At 37.1% G+C, this 19,802-nt stretch overlaps 1 long non-coding RNA gene across 1 annotated transcript in view; it reads left to right on the top strand.

Annotated features, from left to right (window-relative positions):
* Positions 1-24: 24 nt before the first annotated feature.
* Positions 25-19,802, top strand: part of LOC126078816 (uncharacterized) — a 38,591-nt gene continuing 18,813 nt past the window's right edge. Inside the window, exons 1-2 of the long non-coding RNA XR_007518169.1 lie at positions 25-378; positions 1,985-2,078. This is a non-coding gene — a long non-coding RNA (uncharacterized LOC126078816). The remainder of the gene's footprint in view (positions 379-1,984; positions 2,079-19,802) is intronic.

The raw sequence follows: 19,802 nt of genomic DNA, 5'->3' as shown, positions 1-19,802 counted from the left end.
GGACCGAAACGGTCCAGGGGGCGGGCGTTTGAAATCGGTGCCTTAGCGTAGACCCTAAAACATCATTTTATACCTTCAAGAGCCAATTAGTTAATGTCTCTTCCGTCTTTTCCATCCCCGACCCCCTCCCAGACTCCTTCATTCCGGTTCTGCGTGGACGGAAAGCTCAGGATAGCCGACATCACGTCCCCGACTAGCGGGAGGGAGCGTGGAACAGGATTACACCAAACTGTTTAAATCCAACGGTTCCTGCTTCCTTTCTCCTGAGCTAGACCCAACAAGCCTAGAGAGTTGGGCTACGGAAAAGCTAGTGTTTTCATTTAATTGGATATGAAGAAAGAACAAATATGTACGGGGGCAACCACGATCTTTATAAAGGTACCATTCCTGCAAAAATATTAGACTTCAAAGCGAAGGTTGTATTCGTATTGTTTGTTAAAATTTTTATTAAAAAAAAAAGTATGAATTCTAGTGGGAGGGAAGATGTAATGTTAGCGATTAATTCATTTATTCACCTGATATTGAGCGTTTAGAACGGTGGGCCCAACTGCCAGGAGCACGAGATGCAATTACTAATAAGATGGCTACTCAAGCGTTAGGTGAAGTTTTAATAAGACAACAAACAGAAAAAAATCACCCATCTCCCTCTCTCTTCCTACCGAAAAATAAAAGTAAAACAAAGGACTCTGAGAGCGGGGATCTTGTTTGCTTAGTTCATCTTGGTGTCTCATCACATAGTCCTTGGCGTATAGTAGGTGCTCCATAAATATTTGTTGAACAAATGAAAATGTAACCTCCCCAACTCAGTTTCTAATGTAAAGAGCTCACAAAATTGAATATTCAAAAGCTTTTCCCTTAAACTTTTTCTTTAAAACTTTTAAATGAAAAAAAAGTAGGAGAAAACTCCTTCCTCTGTTAAGTCCAAGATGGAAATTTTGATTTTTCTTAGTGAAGGTATTCCTCCCCCCTTACACATCTCAGTAAATGACACTACCCAGAATCCCAAAGCCTGTACTTAAGTTCCTTCCCCTGCACTCTTCACATCTAGTTTATCTGGAAGTCTTTCCAATCCCCTTTCAGAATACATACTAAATTGCTCCCTCACTTTTCATCCTACTGCACCACCCCAGCCCTAGCCACCACCCTGTCCAAGCCACCTGGATTGTAATTGCCTCCTAATAGATCTTCCTGCTTCTCCTTTTGTCCTCCAGTCAGCTTTATGTATACAGCAAGAGTGATCTTGTAAAATTATGAGTCAGATAGTATTACTTTTCTGCATAAAATTCGACTGCGCTTAGAATAAAAATCAAATTCCCTAGTGTGAACTGAGGCCCCACAGGTTCTGTCTCCTACCTATCTCCCTGACTTCATTTGAGTAAGTTATTCTTTTATACACTAACCTGTAGCCGAGTGGGCATTTCTGTTTCGCAAGACAAGGTTCTTCTGTATCAGAGTCTTTGCACTCGCTTTTCTCTGCTGCCTGTACCCAAGATAACTGCATAACCATCCTTCAGGTCTCAGCTCAAATGCCATCTCAGTGAAGTTTTCCCTAACACCCACCTGTTGCACCCTCACCCCTTTAACACGTAAATACCTTCATACCACCTTGTTTTATTTTTTCGTAGTACTGAATACCACCTGAACTTATTTTGTTCATTTGTTTATTGCCTTGTTTCCTGTCTGAAAGGCAGCACAGAACAGTTTTTAAGAGAAAGGGATCTACAGCCAGACTGGTTCAAAATTTCTGCTCTGCCTTTTTCAGCTTATACCCATTGCAAGTTAGTTTCCCTTTCTTTGCCCTCAGTTTCCTGATGTATAAAATGGAGATAATACTAGTCCCTCCCCCTTAATCTTACTATAAGGATTAGGTGAGTTACTACTTGTAAAGTGCTTAGAACTGTCTCAGCAAACAGTACTTGCTAAATAAATGTTAGCTAATATTATTATTAATATTATTTTTATTATTGTCTATTTCCTGTATTAGAACGTAAGTTCCAGGAAAGCAGGAACGTTGTCTCTCTTGTTCACTGGTGTATCATCTGCATATAGAACAGTGCCTGGCACATAATAGGTGCTGAGTAAGTATTTGTTGAATGAATGAATGAATGATGCACTCTGAAGTAGAGGAATGAAGTAGCAATGACAAGATGGTGACACAACTGTAGAAAATATCCATGGTTTTTATGTGTCAACTGCCTTTATCAGCCCTGAGCGAATCACCCTAATCCATTTAACTCCCAGCCCACCACCCAATCTTTTGACCACCTGCCATGATTAGGTGACCACCCTGGTAAGTCAGCACCTATCAACACCAACATACAATATAATCCGTCCACAAAATTAAAAGCTGTTGACTTAAATGATCTGAAAGTATTAATAAGAAAAAGAAACTAAAGAGTGTTTCTACTTAAATGGTTTGAAAGTAGTAGTAAGAAAAAGAAACTAAAATTTTTGACTTAAACAGTTTGACGGTATTAAGAAAAAGAAACTTAAAACTAAGTATATTTACAAAAAAATAAGTTCATGCTATCAGCTGAACTTTGCTGATAAAAAAATCACGCAACTGATTTTCCAAGAGTTCTTATTTTAAACCCCTTACCACAAGTGTCTAGTTGGGCTCTTAATTCTGCCTGCCAGCCCCCTTAAACATCCCTCTGTTTATTTTCCTACTCTTCAGTGATATGATTTCCCACATTGCCCTTGTTCCTCAAAACTCCTACACGTCTCCTCCAGCCCTTCTTCCCTTCTCACCCGTTTTCTTGGGAGCTAATTATCTTCTTACTTCCCTGGGAAAACAGAAACTCACAAACAAGGACTCCTCATCCTCCCCCACCCCAGCAGACCTACCAAGCTGCCTGCAGCTACGGGCCTGTTCTCACCTTTCCCTGTGTTACTAGAGATGAGGTGACCCAGATTCTCTGCCTTGTACTCTGGGTCCCAATCTTTCCAGCCTTCTTAGTGATTAGCATCCTATTACATCTTCTATCTCTCCTTCATAACGTATTAATCCATCCCTTTCATATTATTCCTGTCAGCTTCGAACATGGTGTAGTATATCCTAACCTTAAAAAATGTTCCGTTTTAGTATAACAAAGGTTGTATTTTAATTCAATGTGAAAAAACCCAAAACCAAACCCATTGCCGTGGACTCATAGTGACCCTATAGGACAGGGTAGAACTGCCCCATACGATTTCCAAGGAGCACCTGGTGGATTCGAACTGCTGACCTTTCGGTTAGTAGCCATAGCTCTTAACCACTATGCAACCAGGCTTTCCAATGTGAAAAGGATGTTTTATATAATAACCATAATTACAAAACTGACTCTTCTTTTTTTTTTTATTAACTTTTATTGAGCTTCAAGTGAACGTTTACAAATCAAGTCAGTCTGTCACATATAAGTTAATATACATCTTACTCCTTACTCCCACTTGCTCTCCCCCTAATGAGTCAGCCCTTCCAGTCTCTCCTTTTGTGAAAACTTTGGCAGCCTCCAACTCTCTCTATCCTCCCATCCCCCCTCTAGACAGGAGATGCCAACACAGTCTCAAGTGTCCACCTGATATAATTAGCTCACTCTTCATCAGCATCTCTCTCCCACCCACTGTCCAGTCCCTTTCATGTCTGATGAATTGTCTTTGGGGATGGTTCCCGTCCTGTGCCAACAGAAGGGTTGGGGACCATGACCGCCGGGATTCCTCTAGTCACATCCAGACCGTTAAGTATGGTCTTTTTATGAGAATTTGGGGTCTGCATCCCACTTATATCCTGCTCCCTCAGGGGTTCTCTATTGTGCTCCCTGTCAGGGCAGTCATCAATTGTGGCCGGGCACCAACTAGTTCTTCTGTTCTCAGGATAATGTAGGTCTCTGGTTCATGTGGCCCTCTCTGAAAACTGACTCTTCTTATGTCAGGAAATAACAAAGGGATTGCAGCCTCAAAGCTGACACAAAAACAAAGCCCAGATGAATTAAACACCTAAAAGGAAAAAAGAAACCATAAAAACCTAAGAAGAAAATTTAGGAGACTCTTTATACAGCCTAGCATGTGAAGAAACCTTTTGATCAAGGCAGAACACCTAGAAACTATAAAAGAAATAATTTAAAAAATTCGTCTATATAAAAATTAGTTTTATGGTAGAAGATGCCAATAGCAGAATCAATAGATAAATGGTAGATTGGGGGGAAATTTTGTAATGCCTATAACATGTAAATGGTTACTACTGTTACTACTGATAATAGTAATAAGTAAAAAAAATACAAACAACCCAACAGAAAAAAAAATGGGCAAAGGATATCAACGGGCCATTCAGAAAAAAGCAATTCCAAATAGACAAACATGAAAGACACTTGATATTGGGGAAATGAAAGTATGTTAACAAGGAATTATCACTTTACAGCATCGGATTGGCAACACTTAAAAAAATCAATAATACAACTGGGTATATCCAGTAATACAACTAGATAATACAATAATGCCATGGGGAGAAAAGGGCATCCAGCCAGACAGAGGGAATGCACCCTATTTCCCTCACAATAAAAGCCAAAGTTCTCACAATGGCCCACAACGCTGTCCGTAATCTAGCCTCTCCTCTGCCTCTTTGACCTCATCACTTGTTCATGCCTCTTCAGGCTTCATGTTTTCCCTGGTTTTGCTTGAACAAGCACAGCGGCTCTTGACTTAGGCCCCCTTGCACTAGCTGTTTCCTCCACCAAGAGCACTCCTGCCCATCTCATTGAAGGCTTTGTTCCAATGAGGCAGACCTCTGTTACCAACACTGTGCACTCTGATGTCCTTACCCTGTTCTACTTTTCCTTTTTTACATAGCACGCATTATCTTCCCTGGTACTATATGATTTAGTTACATTACCTTTATTGTTTCTGTCTCTAACTCTCCCATGCAGAATATAAATTCTACAGGAGCAAAGATGTTTGTTTTGCTCAGTGATGTAGGCCAAGTACCTAAACATTACCTGGCACCAGTAGGTGCCAAGTAAACATTTTCCAAGTGAGCGAATGAATGAATGAATGAATGAGTGAATGAGTTTTAACAGGAAAAAAAAATCACATTCTGATGTAAAAAAAAATGCTTTAATCTATTTTATATTTTAAAGGAGAAAACAAGTAATTTACATTCTGCTAGTCTGAAATCTCAATTTCAAATGAAGATATGCCAACATCCAGAAAGATAACTCCCTTGCAGGAGAGAATCTCTAAATGAAAAATCCTATGATATTCAGGCTTATCATACCAAACCAAAAACCAAACCCACTGCCATCGAGTCGATTCCAACTCATAGCAACCCTATAGGACAGAGTAGAACTGCCCCATAGAGTTACCAAGGAGCACCTGGTGGATTCAAACTGCTGACCTTTTGGTTAACGGCTGTAGCTCTTAACCACTACGCCACCAGGGTTTCCAGGCTTGTCATATATACCATCAAAATTCTAATTCAATCAGCCCCGCCCTCAAACTAATCACAACTTTAATCCAACCCCTCTCCTCTTCCGGTTAATTGGTTTCCCCATTTCTCATAAACCCTCACATTTACAAAGTTATCAGTTTCCAAGAGTTTGCTTGAAAATTTTTCTTTGAGGATTTTAATAATAGGGGAAAAATTCCAATGGCTACTACAAGTCTGAAATCATATTTAAAAATAAAATGCTTTTGAACCCCGAGAGATGGTTACTTCACAGTGCCTCAAATTCCAAAGTCATAAATAAACCAAACCAAACCCATTGCTGTTAAGTCAATTCTGACTTATAGTGACCCTATAGGACAGAGTACAGCTGTCTCATAGGGTTTCCAGAAGTCATAAATAGCATCTGTTTTAAAGTTTTAGCCTGAAAAGAATTGATTTTTTAGTATAAAAAGCTAATCCTTTAAATCTGTTTTAACAAGTGAGAAGAACAGAAAAATAAAGTGATTTGCCTTCTACTAATAAAATCCCAATTTTAAGTAAAAGATACTCCTGGGCCGAGAGAGTTTCCTGAAGACAGACTCAAAATGAAATACTATTTGCTGGTGGTCCAGCCTAGATTACTGGATAAGATTGTAATTCAACCACCTTCCACCTAATCTAAATCGCATGGTTGCCTGTTAGATTAGGTGGTGGTGGTTGGTTGCAGTCAGTTTGATTCTGATTCATGATGACCCATTGCAGAGTAGAACTGGTCCATAGAGTTATCAAGGCTGTGACCTTTTGGAGGCTGATCACCAGGCCTGTCTTAAAAACCAAAACTAAACCCACTGCTGTCGAGTTGATTCCGACTCATAGCGACCCTATCTTAGACAGTAAATTACTAAGACAATTAAAAGGAAAACATTAAAAAAAAAAAAAAAAAGCTTTAAACTAAAAACATAGAAAATAAAAGGATGGAAAAGATATAACAAAAATTCTAAGTCTTTATGTAGCAATATTAATTATCAAAAGTATTTAAATTTAGTAACATTGATAGGGACGTTTCATTGCATTACAAAGTAAGGTCCATTGGGAAAATATTACAATCATAAACGTGTGCAACTAACCATCTAGCCTGGAAAAATATGAAGCAAAAATAATTAAAAGAAAAAACTGACAAATCTACAATCATGGTGGGCAATTTTTTCAACAAAATTCTCAGATTGATAGATCAAGCAGACACAGTAACAACATTTATATATGTATATATAATATATGTATGCATGTATGTATACAGTCATGCATCACTCAGCGTCCACGATACGTTCTGTGAAATAAGACGTTATGTGATTCGGACGTTGTATGAACATGCCTAAATCGCGAGCAGTAGCGTTCACTGATTTTCTACCTTGGTGGTGTTCAACCTTTTGTTTCACTTTTAAATAGAAAGTTCTTTGCCTCATGCTGCTGCACATTTCTCGGTAGAACTTTCAAACCTCCACTGTCCTCATGTGGTTCATTTGCAACTCTCTTCCGCTTCTTAGAGTAAAACAGAAGCCCCCAAACCAACAACTGCATCGATTTCCTCTAGTTACAAATGAAAGATGTGTAATTCTTCCTGCTTTAGGCCCATGTCTTCACCAATACTCTAAACCCCAACTCCTCTCATCTTCTCAGAGGTAATTTGCACAATAAAGGAGAGAGTAGAAAATAGCAGATGCCAAGATAGGTGTGAACACTATGGCAGTAAATATAATATTTTTTTTTTTTCCACATCGCTTGACCTTTCAGCAGCATTTGAAAGTACATATCTGAAAAAAAAGAAAATCATGAATTTCCACCTATCATTTTGACTTCTTAGGCTTTCACATGTTTGACTACCTCTATTTACTCTGGTAGGGAGCTCTGGTGGCACAGTGGATAAAGCGTTCAGATGCTAACCAAACCAAAAGGTCAGAGGTTCGAACCCCTCAGCCGCTTCTCAGGAGAAAGATGTGGCAGTCTGCCCCCGTAAAGATTTACAGCCTACGAAACTCTACGGGGCAGTTCCACCCTGTCCTACAGGGTCGTACGCATGGAAATTGATTCGAGCGCGTGGTATTTGCTCTGGTATGGGACCGTGGGCATATATGCAGTCAGACACTGCCTGAACGGATGTTATGTGGTGCATGACTGTATTATATTTCTGTGTAACGCAGGATAATACACATTCTTTTCAATGAACGTCAAACATTTACAAATATTAATTCCATATTAAGACCCAAAATAAAGTTAGATGAATGTGTAATATTTAGTCTTTTCAATTTTTGAACTTTATATAAGTGGAATCGTTATGTATTTTTTCGTGTTCTGCTTTTTCCCATCCACTTAATGTGTATTAAGTGTTGCTGTTGTCTACTATATAGAACTTTTATTTTGTAAAAATACATACTATAATTTATTCATTCTTTGTTTCCAGTAGGAGGACATCGTAAATAATGCTGCTATGAGCATTCTTATAAATGCCCAGAGGCGCATGTGTTTGTGTATAGGCACCCTAGAGTAGTGCATACATGTGTGTATATTACTCCCGTCAGCAAAACGAAAGTTCTCCTTGTCATGGAATCTCACCACGTTTGATATTACCCAGCTTTTAAATTTTGGCTCATTTGGTGGGTGACTTGACGGCCCTGGGTTTTTATAGTGATATATCAATGACACCTTAATTTGTATTTCCTTGATGACGAATCATCTTTACGTTTATTGGTCATTTGAATTCCTTATTTTGTCACGTATCTGTTCAAATCTATTAGATTACCTGTATTTTTCTAATTGATTTCTACGAGTTCTCAATATTTCTGTCAGTTTTTTTGTCAGTTAAATTGTGTAGTACATGTGTTTTCCTACTTCTTAGTTTCTGGGTTTTTTGCGGGGGGGCGTATTTTGATATACAGAATAGCTCTTGTGGCGCAGTGGTTAACAGCTACGGCTGTTAACCAAAAGGTCGCCAGTTCAAATCCACCAGCTGCTCCTTGGAAACCCTATGGAGCAGTTTTGCTGTGTCCTATAGGGTTGCTATGAGTCGGAATCGACTCATCAGCAATGGGTTTGGTGTTTTTTTTTTGTTTTTTTTGGTTATTTTGATATACAAAAATCCTGATTTAAGATAGTTGAATTAGTCTTTTCCTTTTTCCTTAATTCTTTCCTTCTTTGAGGTCATATGATATTCTCAGATATTAGTCACAATTCCACCAGGGATTCATTTTTGTGCATGTTGTGATGGAGAGGTCTTAGAATCTATAGAACAAGCTTTTTTACATTAACCTTCGTTCTAAGAGTGTCTTTGCTATTTTTGGCTCATTACACAACATAAAATTTAGAATCAGATCATCAAGTTCCACAAAAATGCTTTTAAGATTTTGATTGAAATAACATTGAATCTATAAGTTAATTGAAGCAGAATTGACATTTCTTTAATATTGAGTCTTTAAATCCATTAATAGGTTATATCTTTCATTTATTTAGATTTTGTTTAATTGCCTCTTAGTAGTACATTATTATCTTCATAGACATCTTGCAAATTTTTGTTATCTTTACCGTTACCAAACCAGTGGCTGTAGGTCTGACTCCAACTCATGAAGATCCCAAGTGTATCAGAGTAGGACTGTGCTCCGTAGAGTTTTCAATGGCTGATTTTTTAGAAGTCGATCTCCAGCCCATTCTGCCGAGGCACCTCTGGGTGGACTCGAACCTCCACCCTTTTGGTTGGCAGCCAAGTGCATTAACTGTTTGCACCACCTGTTGTGTATTTTCTATGATGTTGTAAATGGCATCTTTCTTAAAAGTGGTTAAGAGCTCGCCCTGCTAACCAAAGGGTCAGCAGTTCGAACCCACCAGCCTCTTCTTAGAAACCCTATAGGGCAGTTCTACTCTGTCCTAAAGGGTCGCTATAAGTTGGAATTGACTCAGTGGCAACGGGTTTGGTTTGGTTTTTTTAATTGTATGTCGCTGGTGTATAGAAATGTAATTGATTTTATATATTGCTATTCTAAATTCAGAAACCTTGCTAAACCTTCTTGTTAATTCAGATAGTTTATTCATAGATCTTCGGGATTTTTTGCATATACAGTCATATCATCTACAAAAACAACAGCTTTTTTCCTTTCTTTCTAGTCTTTTCTCTGCCCCTTTTTTTCTTGTCTTCTTATGCTGGCTAGAATTTCCAGGACAATGTTGAATAAATGTGGTGATCATGGGCATCCTTGTCCTTTTCCTGGTCTGAAAGGGAAAGCTTTTAACTGTTGACTGTTTAGTACGATATTTGCTGAAGATTTTGAGTAGGTAGACTTTATTTGATTAAAATTTCCCCACTATGTTTAGTTTGCTAAATGGATGGTGTATTTTATCAAATACTTTTTCTGCATCTAATGAGATGATTGTATTGTGTTTCTTTTTTAATCTGTTAGCTGGTGTTAATACATTAATTTATTTAAGTTTCAACTAACCTTTCATTCCTGAAATAAACTCATCTTGATCATGATGTATCAGTTTGCTCATATTTTATTGAGGATTATTGTTTCTATGTTTATTAATGGGATTGGCCTAATATTTTCCTTTCTGATAGTATTTATATCTGATAGAAATTTATATCATAAAATGGGTTGGAAAATATTCTTTTTCTGTCCTCTGGGAAAATTTTTCTAACATTGCAATTACTTCTTTCAACGTTTGGTTAAAATTACTGGTAGAGCCATCTGGGCATGGAGTTTTCTTCGTGGGAAGAGTTTTGACTAAAGCTTTTGTTTCTTTAATAATTATGGGTATATTCAGCCTTCTGTTTCTTTTTGTGTCAATTTTGCTGTTATATTTTTCTAAAAATTTATTTCATCTAAATTTTAAAATGTGTTATCATAAGGTTCTTTATGCTATCTTTATTTTCTTTGTCATGTACACACAGCATTCGTGGTAATAACCTCTTTATCTGTCTTGATACTAGCGTTTGTGCCTTCCATTTTTGTTCTTCATTTTCACCAGAATTTTGACAATTTTATTAGTCTTCTCAAAAAAAAAAAAAAAAAAGACAGTTTTTAGATTTATTCATCCTCTCGTATTGGTGTTCTATTTCATCATTTTCTGGTTTATTTTTTATTATTCCTTCTACCTTCTTTGCTGTCCTTTCATTCTAACTTCCTGAGATGGATGTTTAGCTTATTTAATTTTCTAGCCTTCTTTCTTTTCTTAGGTATTTACTTAAGGCTATAAGTTTTACTTTTAATTATTTACCAGCATCCCACAAGATTTGAAATGTATATTATTTGCATTTAGTTCAAAGTATTTCCTGGTTTCCATTTTTCATTTCATTGTGACTACAGGGTTATTTACAATGTGTTTTTAATTTTATAAAATTGGAAATATTCTAGTCATCTTTTTAATATTTTCTAACTTTATTGTTTTGTGGTCAGAGAACATGTTCTACATGATTTCAGCCCTTTGACATTTGTTAAAACTTCTTTTATGACCATAATTATGTGGTCAGTTTTTGTAAAGTTAGTACAGTGCTTGAAAAAATTATATCCTGCAGTTTGGGAGTGCAGAGTTCTATATATGCCCATTGGGTCAATTTTTTAATTGCATTACTCAAATATTCTATATGCCTATTGCTTTTTAACAGCTTGATCTAGCAGTAGGGTCCAGATTTATGCCTGTCATTCCTATGTACCTTTTACCCCTAAAAGCATTTCACATTAAAAAAAAAAATTTGACGTCGAGTCGATTCCGACTCTCAGCGACCCTGTAGGACAGAGTAGAACTGCCCCATGTGGTTTCCAGGGAGCAGCTGGTGGATTTGAACTGCTGACCTTTTGGTAGCTCTTAACCACTACGCCACCAGGGTTTCCCATTTCCCATTTGGTAACACTTAGTGTTGATGTTTAGAACACCCCTGTTAAAATCCGAAATGAGTAAAGAATTTCTGCTAACTCAGTCATTGTTCAACATTTTATTGGAGATCATATTTAGTTATATAAGACTCCAAAATAAAAAAAAAAATTAAGAAATCAGAATACTGGAAAAGAAGAGATATAATGTTTGTGTTTTTTCAGAAAATATGTTCATCTGCATGGGGAATTCTGTAATCAATGAACAAGTTAGTATGAACAACCAATAAGAAAAAAGAGGTATAAGGTTGGAAGGGATATACCCGTTGAAACCTTTTGCCATCGAGTCGATTCCGACTTGTAGTGACTGTATAGGACAGAGTAGAACTGCTCCACATAGGGTTTCCAAGGAGCACCTGGTGGATTCGAACTGCTAACCTTTTGGTTAGCAACCAAACTCTTAACCAGTACACCACCAGGGTTTCTGGAAAGGGATATAAGAGCAATAAATAATAAGAAAAAATGAATAGAAAATATTTCCATTCCCAATGAACTAAAAATATTATAAAATGCCTAAGAATATATGTAAGGAAATAGATACATTGTCTTAATGGATGTAGTTCTGGAACATCATTCAAGTACACGCAACCAAATCTAAATAATGGAGAAATATGCCAGTTAATGGATGGGAATGTTCAATATGAGAGCTATGTTCACCCAAATTTTTCTTTTAATTTCAATGCAATTCCGTTTCAAATCTCAGCAGGGTTTTTATGAAACTTCACAAATTTGGAGCCCTGGTATTTGTATGTACAACATGTATATTCATAGAACACAAAGGGGGCACAGTCATAGAAGCTTCTTAGGCATATCTAAACACCTGAGGGACTGAGTTACTGGGGCTGAGGACTGGGGGCCATGGTCTCAGGTGACATCAAGGTCAATTGGCATAACATAGCTCATAAAGAAAATATTCTGCATCATATTTTGGTGAGTAGTGTCTCGGGTCTTAAAGGTTTGCAAGCAACCATCTAAGATACATCTATTGGTCCCATCCTGTCCAGAGCAAAGGAAAATAAATAAAACAAAAGACAGGAGGAAAATACGAGTCCAGAGGGCTAATGGACCACAGGAACCACTGCCTGCACCAGCCTGAGCCCAGAACTAGATGGTGTCTGGCTACCACCACCAACTGCTTTGACAGGGATCACAATAGAAGGTACGGGGCAGAGCGGGAGAAAAATGCAGAACAAAATTCAAATTCACAAAAAAAGACCAGACTTAGTGGTCTGATGGTGACTGGAGGAACCTCCAAGACTATGGCCCGTGGACACTCTGCTAACTTAGAATTGGAGCCATTCCTGAAGTTCACCTTTCAAAACAAACAGTGACACACAGGAGGAACATGCTTCTTAGATCAATCAAGTATACAAGACCAAACGGGCAACATCTGCTCAAAAGCAAAGACAAGAAGGCAGGAAGCGACAGGAAAACTGGACAAATGGAAACAGGGAACCAAGAGTAGAAAAAGAGAAGAATACTGACACATTGTGGGGGTTACAACCAATGTCACAAAACAATGTGTGTATAAATTTTTGAGTGAGAAACTAATTTACTCTGTAAACTTTCACCTAAACCACAATTAAAAAGAAAAAAGGTACAGAAAAAGAAGAATATAATAGGCAAAGATATGGGGAATTTCAGGAGAGATGAAAAAATGGAAATCCTAAAAAAAAAAAAATTTGGAGCCCTGGTGGCAAAGTGGTTAAAGTGTTCACCTGCTAACCAGAGGTTTGAACCCACCAGCTGCTCCATAGAAGGATGTGGCAGTCTGCTTCCATAAAGATTTACAGCCTTGGAAACCCTATGGGACAGTTCTGCTCCCTCCCAGGGCTGCTATGAGTTGGAATTGACTCGGTGGCAACGAGTTTGGTGTTTGTTTTTTTGGTTTGGCAAACTTATTCTAAAATTAATACTGAAGTTTAACTCTACAAATCCAGCCAAATTAATTATGAAAAAGACGAATAAGAACATGGAGACTTGCCTTACCAACTATCAATACTAAGTATAAATCTACAGTAATTAAAACAATATAATGTTAGCATAGAAATGGAGAGAGATATAGGTTGCCTAGAATGGAGAGTTTAGAAAGAGCAATGCTTGTATTGGAGAGGAGGATCCCAAGTCAGTGGACAAAAAGGTGATAGACAATTGAATTTCCATGGCGGGGCGGGGGGGGGGGGGGAGATTGTCACCTAACAACAGCACCGGCACAGCGTTCTAAATGTGTGAAACAAAAAAAAAAAAGTTAAAATGCAATCTTTGTGACTTCAAGGAAGAGATGGATTTTTAAAACAGGATGTAAAGGAGCAAATCATAATGAAAGATTAATAAATTTGATTACAGTAATTTTTCAAAATATCTAACAATGCACCATGAAATGACTTAAATGAAAGGGGTGTGCTGGGAGAAGATACTTGCAGTAATACAATAGACATAGATGTAACAGCCTAACATTTAAAGAACTACAAGTCAGTAGAAAAAAAGAAAAGTTAGTGAAAAATGAACAAAGGCTATGGCTTGTAATTCATAGAATTGAAACCTACAAAAGGCCAATGAATTAATACAGTAAATAAAAGGAAACAAATTATTTTATCAACCAAATACCCGATAATTAAAAAGTTAACATGATCAAGTGCATTGAAAACTTTCCTACTCTGCTAGTGGGTGTGTTAATTAGGATAGCTACTTTGCAGAGCAATCTGGCATTACCTAGTAAAAATGGAAAATGTAGTTTCCATATCATCTAGAAATAACCCTTAAAAGTGTTTACCCCAGATAAATTCCCACAAATAAGAACAAGGACACATGCAAAGGGCTGTTTAATGCAGCATTGTTTATAATAGGAAACACTGGAAGTAGCCTAAATACCCACCAATAGGGAATGGATCAATAAAACGTAACAATACAGTGTATATGACTATCTTGAAACCATTAATGCTGAATTAAAAACTTGCAAAATTAGCAGATTTAGTATAAAATAATTTATGTAAAATAAAAATAGGAGACACACAAAAGAATTATTGTGTGTTATTAATATATTTAAAAAGCCAAACCAGTTGCTATCGAGTCAGTTTTGACCCCATGTGTTTTCACAGTCGAACTGTGCTTCATAGGCTTTTCAATGGCAGTGATCAATCAGAAGTAGACCTCTTCTTCCGAGGTGCCTCTGGGCGGATTCAAACTGCCAACCTGTTTTTTTTTTGATTAGTAGCAAAAAGCTTAACTGTTTGTGCCACCCAGACTCCTGATTTTAATACATACAACGCAAACATACACAATTGAAAAAAAAAATCCACGAATAGAAAATGAACCAAATTCCTGCTAGTATTTTCTTCTGGGGAAGGGGAAGGAGATTAGAATTTGGGGTTTGGATCAAAAGGGACTTAAACTTCATCCAAAATACTTATTTCTTCAATTTAAAAGTATTTGAAGCAGGAAAAAGACCCTTAAGGACGTCAGCTCTCACCACTTCTATTCAACATTTTACTGGAGGTTCTAGCCTCAGAAAGGCAAGAAAAATTTAAAAAAGCATCCAGACTGGAAAGAAAATTATCTTTATTCACAGAGAACATGATCTTGTATATAGAAAATCATAAATAATGCACTAAAAGAAACTACTAGAACTAATAAGTTCAGCAAGGACACAGGATACAAGATTAATATACAAAAATCAATGGATTTCTATACACTAGCAATGCACAATCTAGAAATGAAATTAAGAAAACAATTTCAATACACAGTAGTATGGAATAAAATACTTAGGAATAAACAAAAGAAATGCAAAAGTTATACACTGGAAACTACAAAACATTAACTAAAGAAGACCTAAATAAATGGAAAGACCATGTTTGTACATCAGGAGACTTAGTAATGTTAAGATGGCAATACTCCATCAAATTGATCTACAAATTCAACACAATCCCTATCAAAATTCTTGCTGGCTTTTTTCAGAAATAAAAAGTTGATCCTAAAATTAATACGGAAATGCAAGGGACCTAGAATAGCCAAAATGATCTGAAAAAGAACAAGTTTGGAGGACTCACACTTCCCAATTTCAAAACTTACTACAAAGCTATAGTAATTAGGGCAGTGTGGAACTTGTGTATTGTTCGTTGCCGTCAAGTGGACTCCGACTCATGGTGACCCGATGTGTGCAGAGTAGAACCGTTCTGTGGGGTTTTCAAGGCTGTCACCTTTGGAAGCAGATCACCAGACCTGTCCTCCAAGGATCCTCTGGGTAGGTTCAAACTGCCAACTTTTGTTTAGAAGTTGAGCATGTAACTGTTTGTGCCACCCGGGGACTCTTGGTACTTGCAGAAGGATACACACACTGATCAATAGAGTAGAAGTGAGAGTCCAAAGACATAAGCCCTTACATTTTTAATCAATTTTTTTTTTCAACAAATGTATTGACAATTCAATGGAATAGTCTTTTCAACAGATGATCCTGGGACAACTGGATATCCGCATACAAAAGGGTGAATTTGGATCCCTAATATACACTGTATAAAAAATTAACTGAAAATTGATCATAGACCTAAATATAAGAGCTAAAACAATAACACTCTTAGAAGAAAACATAGAAGTAAATCTTTGTGACTTTGGGCTAAGCAATGATAGATAAGATACCGCAAGCAAAAATGATAAAAAAAAAAAAAAACATTTATAAACTGAGCCTCATTAAAAGCTTGTGAACGTCAAAAGATGTAATCAAGAATGTGAATAGACAACCCACAGAATGGGAGAAAATATTTGCAAATCATATATCTGATAAGGAACTTTTAACTGGACCATATAAAGACCTCTATATCTCAATAATAAAAAGACAACTCAATTTAAAAATGGACAAAAGATTTGAATATAAATTTCTCTAAACAAGGTATGTGAATGGTCAATAAGCATATGAAAAGATTTTCAACATCATTAGTCATTAGGGAAATACAAATCAAAACCAAAATGAGATACCACTTCACACTCACTAGAATCGCTGTAATACAATAAGGACAGTAACGAGTGTTGGAGAGGATGCCAAGAAACTGGAACTCATATACTGTTGGTGGGAATGTAAAATGATGAAGCCACTTTGGAAAACAGTTTAGCAGATTCTCAGAATGTTAAAAAATAGAGTTGCTATATGACCCAGTAGTTCCACTCCTAGATAACTACTCAAGAGAAATGGAAGTATGTCCACACATAGACTTTTACACAAAAGTTCATAGCAGCATTATTCGTAATAGCCAGTAACTGGAAACAACTCAAATGTTCTTCAGCTGATTAATGGATAAATAAAATATGGCATATCTATGCAATGGAGTATTATTTGACCACAGAAAGAAATGAAGAACTGATACATGCTACAACATGGATGAACCTCAAAAACCTGATGCTGAGAGAAGCCAGGCACAAAAGACCATATAGTGTATGATTCCATTCATATGAAAAGTCCAGAATAGGCAAATATATAAAGACAAAAAGTAGATTAGTGGTTGCCTGGAGCTGTGGCAGGAATGGGGAGTCATTGCAAATGGGCACGAGGGTTTTGTGGGAGGCGATGGAAATGTTCTCAAGTTAGATTGTGGTGATGGTTGCACAACTCTGTAAATATACTAAAGACCATTGAATTGTATGGTTAAAATGGGTGAATTTTATGTTGTGTAAATTATATCTCAATAAAGCTGTTTTAAAAAATGTACTGAAGTAAATGTAACAATGTGAAGATGCCAATTCTGACTGGTTAGAATGCAGGGTTTGTTATATATTTTCCCTACTTTTAGTATCAAAAATAAAAGCACAGAGACACCATAATTCCACAATTTTAAATGAGGTAGATGTATAAATTTAGGGCACTGACAACCGCCTCATCCCAAAAGGAAATGACTGGATCCTTGCCAGAGTACTGTGAAGCCGACAAGTCATACATAGCAAACACAGCTCTTTGACACTTGACTCTTAAATATAAGTCGAGAATAACTAGACAAATGAGGAAAATATTCAATGTGAAAGACAGAGACCAAAGCATCCTGAAAGGGTGAATTCAGAGAAAACAGACAAAATGCAGAGAGCAGGATGCAGAACTCAAGTTCTAGTAAAAAGACCAGACTTAATGGTCTGACCGAGGCTAGAGCAACCACAGAAGACATGGCCCTGAACTCTGTATTAACCCAGAATTAAAACCATTCCCGAGGCCAACTCTTCAGACAAAGATTAGACTGGACTTGAAAGCATAAAATAATACTCATGAAGAGACTAAATGGGCAGCTCCTGTCTGGAGGCGAGATGAGAAAGCAGAAAGGATTAGGATCTGGTTGAATGGACATGGGAAACCCAGGGTGGAAAGGGGGAGTGTGCTGTCATGTTATGTGGAGAGCAACTAGGGTCACGTAACAATATATAAATTTTTGTATGAGAAACTCATTTGAGCCATAAACTTTCACCTAAAGCACAATAAAAAATATTTTAAAAAAATGCAGAGAACGCATGAAAACTTTTTAAATTCCTATACTTAATACTTTCAGAGAACAGAAAATCTGCTGCCATGAAAAATATCAAAAGTTTATCATAAAACGAATATTCAGAGAAGGTTTGGAAAATAAAGACAAAAGAAAGATGGAAGATAGGAGACCAAAGATAAGAAAATTAGAGGATCAGTTCAAAGGCTTCGTAGCCAGCTAATTGTATTCCAGAGAGAGAAAGAACTAAAAATATAGTAGGGAGGACTATATTAAATTATATCAGAAAATTTCATAGCAGTGAAGAATATGAGTTTCTACATCGTAAGGACTAGCACATTAGTTGACAAAGACAACAATTGTATCTTAAGGATATCTCAGAAAATAAGGAGCAAAAGAATATGGAGAAAATGTCCAGAGAGAAAAAACAGGTCACACAAAAAGGATCAGAAACCAAACTGGTTTTGGATTTCTACAAGGTAGAATTCAAAGGAACAATGTCTTCAGAATCCTGAAAGAAAAATATAAAGGTGGAATAAAGACATTTGCACACGCTGGTAGACAGCTGATATATTTTGGCCACCCTACAACTTTCGAACTCCCTTTTTATATTTGGGAGAATTCCCACATTATGTTTCTGCCTAATCAAGGTTGAAGCCAGGACTTAATTATCCAGCATCTTTTGCAGCGAAGACATAGACATATGACCTAAGCTCTTCAAATCAGACCTTTCTGTGCAAGACCTCAATGTGGAGAAATGTGAAGAAGTAGATATTGCACAGGATCTGTTCCTGGAGGAGGGTGGTGAGAGACAGTAAGCTTTCAGAGACAGCAGTGACATAGGTTCTAGTTGGTGATGACCCTGGCTCACGGCCTTTGGGACCTTTGACCAGAGGAGGTATAGGAATATCTCGATACAGGTTGTTAGATAATTTGGGTATTGTTCCTGGATGGACAGCCTCCAGACCTTATTCTCTGGTCCTCTTGGATATAGTGAGCTACTTAATATTCTCTAATAAAGCCCTTTATAGCACATGTGCCATCATTTTTTCCTCTCCTCTATGCTTTCCAAGAAAGCCCTGGAGGATATATTCGACCAAAAGAAGGGAGTAAACCAAGAATGAAGACTGGAGATGGAGGAATCAGGGGATCTAACATAATAGAGAGGGAAAGGGAATCCCCAGGATGATGGTGAATAGAAACCCCCAAAATGCAGGCTATGCAACAACTTAAAGAGTGACTGATCTAGATTCAAGCAGACATATGGAAGGCACCAGGAAGAATATTTCTGAGAAGAGAATAAATTTCTGATTTATTACCTGATGTGTTTTATATGTTTAGAAGAGATTTACACTTTTGGAAAAGAATTTAGAAATGAAATTAATATGTATAAAATCAAGCAAATGAAAGAATGAGACATTTATTTAAATATACAGTGAATAAAAATTTGTACCTGAAGGGCAATGTGATCACAGTAAACTACATGGCACAGCTGTGAATAATTTTTACATGGTAGGAAATCAGACTTCTGATTGGTGAAAAAAGTTGATACAGTTGTATGGGGCATGGGGTAGGGAAAGTGTATGTGTGTTTGGGTGGGGCATAAGAGAACTAAATCCACGTCTTTTATAGTGCTGTTGTTGTTAGGTTGCCATCAAGTTGATTCTGATAGTAGTGTCTGCAATATCTAAAATGGAAAAACAAAACAGAAAAAGCAGCTAAAATACATAACAGTGATTGCCTTTGAGGAGTGGGAATGGGGCATGGGAAATGTATAGAATCTTCTCTGGTTAGTTTAAGCCAAAAGAGTTTTTTTTTTTTTTTTTAAGTATGGAGTCGTTTACAGTCTCTCTGGGAGGGCCCAAGAACCTGTCTTACATGCTTTCTGAGGAATTTAAAATGTACTGACAATTCAAAGAGGCGTATGTTGGAAGTTGCCTTAAAAAGAGAGTGACTGTGTTCCTTGGAGATGTGGAGGTCAAGAGGACTTCTGGCTCCTGCCTCTCTCTGCTGCCAGAGACTGCTGTTAACTGCCAC

Source organism: Elephas maximus, chromosome 7 (assembly GCF_024166365.1).
Source record: "Elephas maximus indicus isolate mEleMax1 chromosome 7, mEleMax1 primary haplotype, whole genome shotgun sequence".
Lineage (NCBI taxonomy): Eukaryota > Metazoa > Chordata > Mammalia > Proboscidea > Elephantidae > Elephas > Elephas maximus.
The sequence above is the reverse complement of the archived record's forward strand: the minus strand, read 5'-3'. Positions and strand labels throughout refer to the sequence as shown.